We start from the raw sequence: 9,078 nt of genomic DNA, 5'->3' as shown, positions 1-9,078 counted from the left end.
TTTCAGTAATTAAAGAAATCAGACTAGTGACGTTTCAAAAATAAGTAACACTTGTCTGCTCCTATAATCTTAAATAAGCTGTGATTTATTTAGAAATAGTAAGCCCAAACACTTGACATAAAGCACTTGCTACTGGGAGAGGAATTGTCCGAGCCAGTCAACCTGCAGCATGATTCATTAGTACCCAGCAAAACTGACCTCTGCCACAAGCAAGGAATTCCAGCCTACAGTCCTGCCAGTCAGCTGTAGCCTCTGACTGTACTTGCCCATAAACAAACCTGATAATCATAGCCCCAATAACTATTAAATCATTGGAGTTTACTGGTTTCATTATTTGAGTTAATTTTTATCTTAAATGAATCATAATTATTATTGTATTTAGCTGTCTATCAACATAAAGAAAGGGGATTCATAGGCCAATTACTGTTTCCTTGATCATTTCATGTATTCTGTGATTGCCTGACCCGGGCTAAGACGGTGACAAACATCTGTGTTTTGCCATTTAGTTCAGCATAACTTTCTTATTTGTGGAAGCAAGAAAAACATTGCCTCTATCAGTTCAGTTCTCTGCTTCTATCAGTTTCAGTGCTCTGATGCATTTCACTCCTTTTTTTTTTCTGTAATTCACTTCCCTCTCCAAATTATAAAATATTTGGGCCAGGTACTCTGCTCTAAATTGATTTAAACCTGCTGAGGACAGGTTTCAAGAGTTCATGGTAAAAAAGAACCTTGTTCATTTACTTGTTTTCACCTTATTAAACCAAAGCTAGATTGTATTATGTATTCAATTGCCTTATAATCATCTTAGTACATATGTCTTCAGTAGTCACAAAAAAGGTTATATGGATAGCTTTATGCCCGAGATACTTCCAGTGTTTTGGGGGTTATTCCAGTGTCAACATCCTTGTGTGTATTTCTGTGTGCAGGATCAGGGTCACAGCTTTCAGGCAAGTCATTTCTAAACAGGAACATGACACGCTACGTTTCACACTGTGACAGATCTCCTAGTAATACTCAAATCTTCAAGAAATATTCTTACAAGAGTGTGACTCAAACCAGCCTTGACTGTCAGCACACTTAAGGGATCAAATGTTCAGAAAAGAGAAGTTTCAGAGTAAGAAGCCAAAGCAGCATAGCTATTCTTAGGTAGTGCTGGGCAAAACCCAGCTGCCAGCTGGCTGACCTAAACATGGTGATTGCCAATTAAAAGGAAAAATGAAGATGATGAAGAATGTTAGACTGAGGGCTAGTTAAAGGGTTTACATAACTTATCTTTGGCTTTCAGCAGCCTGAATTTGAGGTTTTGTGTTTCTACCTCAAGAGTACAGCTGTGATTTTTGTTATCAGCATCAAATATTTTTTATGGTAAAAACTACTGACAAATATTTTCACAAATCAGGACTTTGTTAAAACATTTAAAAGTTTATAGTTAATAGTTTATTTATAGTTTATTTTTTATTTATTCATCATAGTTTTATTTATAGTTTAAAGTTATTGTTTATTTTTCTGCTTTCAATCCCAACTTTAGAATTATTTACCAAACTTCACATTCTGTATTTTTTTGTGAATGTAGCAGGTTTTCTACATTATGTTTACTTGATAGCTTAATTCTTTTTTCTCTCTGAAGTGTCATAGACTGCCTTATATATTGATGTACTAGACAACTAGAAAATATTTTTAATTCAATGAGAGTAACCATATGATATCACAAGCTCCTTATGACTGTGCAGTATGTTATCAATAAGGCCTTGTGCTTATGATCTATGGATATACATGGGATTTCACCTGATATTTGTCTCTTTCTTACAGAATTTACCCTTTCATCACACGCCTCATCCTCCTCTCACCAGATGAAACAATACAACTCCTTTAACTTTTCCTTGTAAGTGTAGGTCCTTTACAATCCTGGCATCCTCCCCTCCATTTTCTCTGCATCCATCCTGACTGGACCAAAAAACCCTCCTGAAAGATGAGTTTCAGATGGAGCCTCCCCAACACTGAGTAGAGAACAAGGCAGTGGGACAGAGGATGTGAAGCCATGCAATAGAAACCTGACAGACCTTGATATTTTCACTTAGGAGTGAAGAGTCTTTAGAAACCTCTAACAAAAATGCAGCAGGGTAAGATCAGCCTCACCTCAGACAGGAGCACAGCGTCAGGGCAGAGCCCTTTGGGGCACATCTAGCAAAGGCTTAGCACTTTCTCCATCATGTTCATTTTCTTCAATGTTTTTAGCTGATAAACGTCCACAAGTGCCCCTTTATTGAGCTGGTATGAGCCCTGCACCAGCTGAGCGCTGCTGGCACCTGCAGTCAGGGCAGGTGATCCAGGCAATGCTTCTGACCATTCACTCACCAGCTGCTCCTGGTGGCAAGGCTGGGAAAGGGACCCTCAGTCAGGACCAGTAATCCAGATCTAAAGGACCAGATGCAAATAAAGTGATACAAACACCTTACTGGTGGCAATAGCAAAAAACTGTCAGACAGATTAAACTCTTTGTCTAGTATAGAGTTTATGTTTGCTGGGACTCATCCCCATACAGGCCACCAATTGTTTGCATCAGTGCTTGGCACCAATCTGACTGTCACCATCAGTTTATCACCTTACTATAAAACTTTCATACCTGCTCCCTGCGAGTTCCCACTAGCAGCTTCTCACAACACAGACTCCTTTTCTCTTCCTTCTGTATGCCCAGGTGACTCCTGCCTATCCCTTGCACAACCGCCTAACCCTTACTGCTCCTCACAGCACAACCAACAAACTCCTGCTCCCCTCCTGAGGGGCTAACCCACTCTTTTATAACACCCTTTTTAAAAGGCTACTCTTATATAACACCCATCCTTATTGGACACAGCTATGCCCTATTGAGGGCAGGCCTGTTGCTACTCTTTGGTAATTAGTGCAGCTGCAACTCCTCAGGGGTGAGATTGCCTTCAGCACCATCTCTATTCTCCTACAATCCATTCTCCCACATATGTTAAGTGTGATCTGATCAGTTCTTACCCATCCCTAAGGAAGTCTGAGCCTCTTCATTTCTGGCACTGCTCTTTGGTATAGAACAGTAGTTTTGGTCATATTTATTGTCCCCCCTTGAGGATTTTTGGTGAGGACCATCTTTTCTGATGTTTTCTGACTGCCATCATGGCTAGGGTGTTATGCAGAGCTGTGGCTCTGCCCAGTCAGGGGCTTCATCACATCTGCCTTGGACAGCCAACATTCCTTGGTATCCCCTCCTGCTTGTGATCTTCAAACTGCTGCAATTTAAGCGCTTGCTAGGCCAGTTCAGTACAAGTAACATTCTGGAAAAGATTTGGTTGTTTACTAGTGCTCATCCCAGGAGAATAGCATTTCAAAACCACTGCTATAACATATTTTCATTTAAATAGAAATAACCACACTCCAGTGAATTGAACTCCCTGAATTGAAAACACATCTATTTCTGGTTTTTGCAGGGATTTGCTTCTGGTTTGAACCATCTTTTAGTGACTACAGCTGTTCCTCCATGTCTGTGTGTGCTTTTTTGAGCTATGTAAAGAACTGCTAACACTCAGTATGGTCCTCATATCCAGACTGATAATTCAATACCACTTTCTCTCGTGATAAACGATTACGGACCTAATGGTGGGTTCTCCAGATAATGGATTATGGGTTCTGTGAACTCTGGTTTCAGCTTTTCCCCTGACTGGAGGGATTGGGATGTGAACTCTGGATTATGTGAATGGGTTCTGTGAACTCTGGTTTCAGCTTTACCCCTGACTGGAGGGATTGGGATGTTTTTCCAGGTAAGAGTCTCTCTCGATTTAAAGTGAACTCGTGCTGCAGCTGTTTCTTCAGCCACAGGGTTTCTAGCTTCCCCCTCCACGCCCTGATCATGTTCTTTCATCAAACACTGAGGAATTCCGTGCGGAATCAGATAGCAGATGGGCGTTCGGGTTGACACGAGCAGGATCTCCCTCTGGAGGCCTCCAGCAGCCACTGCTTCCCTCCCTGGGCCCAGAGACCCGCGGGAGGAGCGCTGGGGCAGAACGGAAACGCTGCTGAAAATCAGCGCACCTCGGGGACCGGAGGCACCCGCTTTGTGATTTGCCTTACAGCACCAATCCTTCTGGCAAATGCAATTTTTCCAGCAGCTTCAAAAGCTCTCGGAACGGCACTTCTCCCGCTCAATCCCGAGCGGAAAGGGGGGAGCGGGGCTGGGGCCGTGCAAGCACCGGCCGGGCAGCGGAGCCGGCTCGGAACCACCCGGTCCAGCTGGACCGACGTGAGGGGCACTAAAGCAGCCTCACAAAGACGGTGAGGAACCAGAGGAAACACTAAACCAGCCCATAATGAAGCTTCTAATGCTAAGGTTTGAAAAGCATACAGGAAGGCCAGCGTGAACGACTCAGGGCTTTGGGCACGTTCAGTTTGGCCCCACGTGTGTGGGACTTCAGTGTCACAGTCCCCCATCCGACCAGTTGAATCATCACTTTTTCTGAAACATACTTGGCATAAAATGAAGTATTTCTGGGCATAGGAAGGAAGATATGCAGGCTACCGTGTTTTCCCGAAAAAATATTCTGGATTTTATAAAAAGTGTACCAATGTGACTCTAAAAATAACAAATGCACCTTTTTATTTTCTTCATTAACTGGAATCATTTGTATAAAGAATTCAGTATCTACTTTTATTGCAGAGACCAGTTGAATTAAATGAGTTTCACTTAGTCCCTTCTACTCTTCTTGTACCCTTTTTTTTTCACTTTCATGAGTCTTTTGAACTCATGTTGGGCAGGTCTCCCAGTAATAAGCTGCTCTCCACCATGCTCGTAAAGGATGCTAGCAGACTGAAAGCCAGCAAGAGGCAAAGGTTGCTTGAAAAGTTGTATTTCAATACCAATATCTGTGTATAAATAAAAGGTTTCCATTGAACTTCAGCTAAGCTGGTAAAAAATTCCTAAAGAGGAACTCAGACTGAAAACTGTTTAGAAATTCTGCTGATTAATAAATCAAATACCTTGTAATCAAAAAGCATTCTTAGTAGATTTAAGATGTGAATTTGTTTCAGTACCAGTTAAAATATGTGTTTCAGATTTTAAAAGTACATCTAAGCTAAAAAAAAAGAAAAAAGAAAAAAAAAAAGAAAAAAAAAAAAAAAGAGAAACATCAACCGATGATCCGAAGGGGAGATTGGGGTGCAAATCGATGCCTATCCACAAAAACAACAAGAACTGTGTTTTGAATAATAACAATAACGCTCAGGTATAAGTTGTTGGAAGCTAAAATGTTTGTCTGCTGTGTTAGTGACTTGGGAATCAAGAAAACTGAAAGGCAAGCGCAAATATTCCTTTTCCCGTAGTAGCCAAATGCAGAATTGACTTCCATCACTAAGAGGCGCTGCTGCATCAGAGCCACGGGCGACTCTCGCTCGTCACACGGTGAGGTGGAGCCAAGAGCAAATCAATACCTGCACACATAGATTTGGGAAGTTTTTAATGCTGGAACGTGTATAGATGTATGTATGTACTATCTATCTATCTATCTATCCATCTATCTATCTTTATCGATCTCTGAATTAATATCCTTCTTCCAGTTTAAAAAAATATTTTGGCTTAAAAAATACACTTTACTGAGTGGCTGCTCTATCTCCCATCAGAAATATCCTGTATTTTCATTAAGCTGTGAAAGATTTTGTGCTGCACTTGTGATATTGGAAACCATTCTGAAAGTTATGATGATGCAGGCAGCAAATTCTTGGTGCCTGAGGCTGTGTTAAGTAAGGTAAAGCTGGTAATGAACATTAAAAGGAATTTTAGATCTATAGAGCGAACTCCCCTTTCATGAGAGGATCTAAGAACAGGCTTAAAGTGCTTCTTACTGTGATACACAGAGCATGTCAAGCAATATTTTGCTCCTTCATTTGCAAAGGTGGAGTTTCAGGAGGGGGCACAGCTAAGACAGAAATGCACACAAATATTGTTAAAATTGTTCATGCAGCTAAGGTGGCCACTACCAACTGGTTTAACTTGTTCTAGTTTGGAAAGGGTTTTTTTCAGCTGAGTTCACAGCCAGGTGGATTTGGACTGGGATAGAAAAGGGTAGGAATCTCAGAAAGGATTTGCAGTTGATGAGGGTGAATACACCTGTAAAACAAAACCTGTGCAAGATGACAATGATCACAGCTCCAGCATGCAGCAGGCCTAGAAAGTACAGGTTGGGCTTAGCAGCTTGTATTGGGTTTGTTCTTAACATCCTTGCTATGGACACTGGAAATCCTGGAGATAAAAATAAAATATTACAGGATGATTAGTGGTCCATATGACTCTTCCAAGATAGTTTTAAGGAAAAGGAAGAGAAACACAAACAGTAGTCCACACTTTGAAAAAATGCAGAGAAGAATATCAGTACTGATTAACAAAGAAACTATCACCTCAAAAGAGTGTTTGACATATAAAAATATGACAATTTGAATTAAATTGATTTACATTTGTCACAATTGCTCTGTGAACCATTCTCCTCTTAAAAGCTAACTTAAGAGCCCTTATTCGAAAGAAGACACAAAGCATTAAAAAAAAAGGAAGATAAAATACATTTGTAAAGGCTCTTGCAGCTAAAGGCTCTCACATTTTTTATGTTAGGAAAAAATAAACAAATTAACACAGAGGAAAGTAGTAGTTACAACCACAGCAATGTTTACTGCTTCCCACTCCTCAAATATTATTTAACAATTACATTAGAGGAGGAATTTTCTTCTACTGTGATTGGTAATGGTGGAACTATAAACCAAAATACTTTTCAGAGAAATGTGTATAAGGGTGTGGATCCAAATACAGCAAAGTTTCCAAAATACAGCCTGCTTCCCCTTACCCACCCTTGGCTTTAGCCCTTGAGCTGGTACTTGTCTGATCAAATCCCAGGCTAGTTAAAAAGTCTAAACTGACAGAAAACACACTACCCACTGGAAAAATACTAGTCAATGAATTTTTGCCAGTTCAGCTCCCTTACCTCAGGCACCAGGTCAGACAAGCTCCAGTGCAAGGGACAGTATGGGAAGAGGTGGCATGGGGATGTGTTGGAATAATTACCAATATACCAATAGGGATGGGATCAAGTGTCCACTTGGGCAGCAGTTGCTGCCTCAGCTCATGTGGATCATCAAATTGAAACTTAGCCCTTTTGGCCTTCTCTTTCACATGTGTGAAATCCCATGTGATTTTTGGATAGCCTTCCTCTTGGGGCTGAAGTGTCTTTTAAGTTTTGTCTCTATGATTGATCATAGAGTAGAATCATAGAATCATAAAATCATTAAGGCTGGAAAAGAACCTTGAGCCCAACCTTTGACCAAACACCACCATATCAATGAAGCCACAGCACTAAGTGCCATGTCCAGGCATTTCCTGCACACTTCCAGGGGCGGTGACTCAACCACCTCCCAGGGCAGCCCATCCCAATGCTCAACCAACCTTTCACTGAAGAAATGTCCACCCTGAGCACACTATCCTGGCACAGCTTCAGGCTGTGTCCTCTTGTCCTGTTGCTTGAGGGAACAGACCAAGTCCCACCTGGCTGCACCCTCCTTTCATGCAGCTGTAGAGAGGGGTAAGGCCACCCCTGAGCCTCCTCTTCTCCAGGCTAAACAACCCAAGAACTAACCCTATTTTTAATTCAGGCATTAGCTATTATAATATCTTTTTGTCCTCAATTTTTTGGAAGACCGGTGTTGTTTCCAATGCAACTTCTGCTAGTTAACTTTTAGGAAAAAAAATCAGTTCCAACCCAGAACTAAGAAAACTTGTATATATTCTTCCTATTTCTTTTGCTATGTCAGCATACCAGAAATGGTCAAGGGACATTTTTGACTGCCAAGTTACTCTCTCTAGCTGCTCTTCAGACCTGTAAAGCAGATTACAAAGATGTGCTGCCAAGACATTTGCTCCTTCTCCCCCACCACTGCTGGCGATGATGTTGCTCAGAGAGGAGCCTGACCCAGCAGGCCATGGCCAGGTCCTCTCCAAAGGCTCATGGCCTCTGGCAAACTCTGCTTTCCAAAAGGACAAGTTATGAAGGAGGCAAAGGGTGTTGTACCAGAGGTCAAGAAGACACAAGATATTACTCTAACATGGTAGTGATACAGCAGTGTGTGTTAACAAGGAGCTGAAAAGCACTTCAGCATGTTGCACTCTCTGTAGGTGTCAGGTAATGTGAAGGGTGGTTTGTATCCTCTTAGCATTCACATCCTGTGCCTCCAATTACCCCATGAGAACAGAGATTTGTTTCCTTTTTTAAAATTATACTATTCTTTTGTCATCAGATGCCTGAAAATTACTAACATTATTGAATATGGTGCAAAAGAAAAAACGTCTTTTGTGGATTTAAGAGTGATTGTTCCACTGTGACAATTTGTAAGTAGGAGAGAGTGGCAGACTCAAGATGCAAAATTCAGTTCATGCAGACGACAGCAAAACAGGAAAATGGGTCAGCCTCTTCAAGTAGAGGGGGATTTACAATTGTCAATATATAGAGTAGGAACATAGCAAAAATATTCAGTGGAACTTAACATTTTTAAAATTTCAACTACACTTTAGTTATAAAAATACTAAAGATGTGAGAAGGAAATTCTGCCTGATATCCATGATATCTTTGTGTAAATCTTTCTCACTGTAGCAAATCATTGAGACATCATCAAAGCAGACAAAATGTAAGTTGTATTTTTGTCTTCAGCAATCATAATAAAGCTACATAACCCTTTAGAAGGGTAAGGGCATAACAGAAGGGATGGCATCAGAACTTGTTTTCATTTGTCAGCATTGAGATTTCCATTGAGGTGGAAAATATTCTAAATTATAATTAATGGATTGTGTGGTGATTGTATTTGTGTAAGTACTTTGCTTTCCCATGAGGTCTGTCTTTACCACATCCCAGTACAGCATTAGCTGTGTCTGTCTTGCTTTATTGTTCAAGCTCAATCATTTCATCTCCAGAGCCACCACAGAATTCATAATTGAACAATTCCATGTAAAGGAGAAGTGCCTTCTGCCATAATTAAACACTCTCTCTGTGCTGCATACATCACAATAAATCAATCATCATGCTAAAATTT

Source organism: Melozone crissalis, unplaced genomic scaffold (assembly GCF_028551555.1).
Source record: "Melozone crissalis strain CALT ecotype California unplaced genomic scaffold, PUWL_Pcris_2 ptg000027l_1, whole genome shotgun sequence".
In the NCBI taxonomy this organism is placed as follows: domain Eukaryota; kingdom Metazoa; phylum Chordata; class Aves; order Passeriformes; family Passerellidae; genus Melozone; species Melozone crissalis.
Note: the sequence above shows the minus strand (reverse complement) of the source record.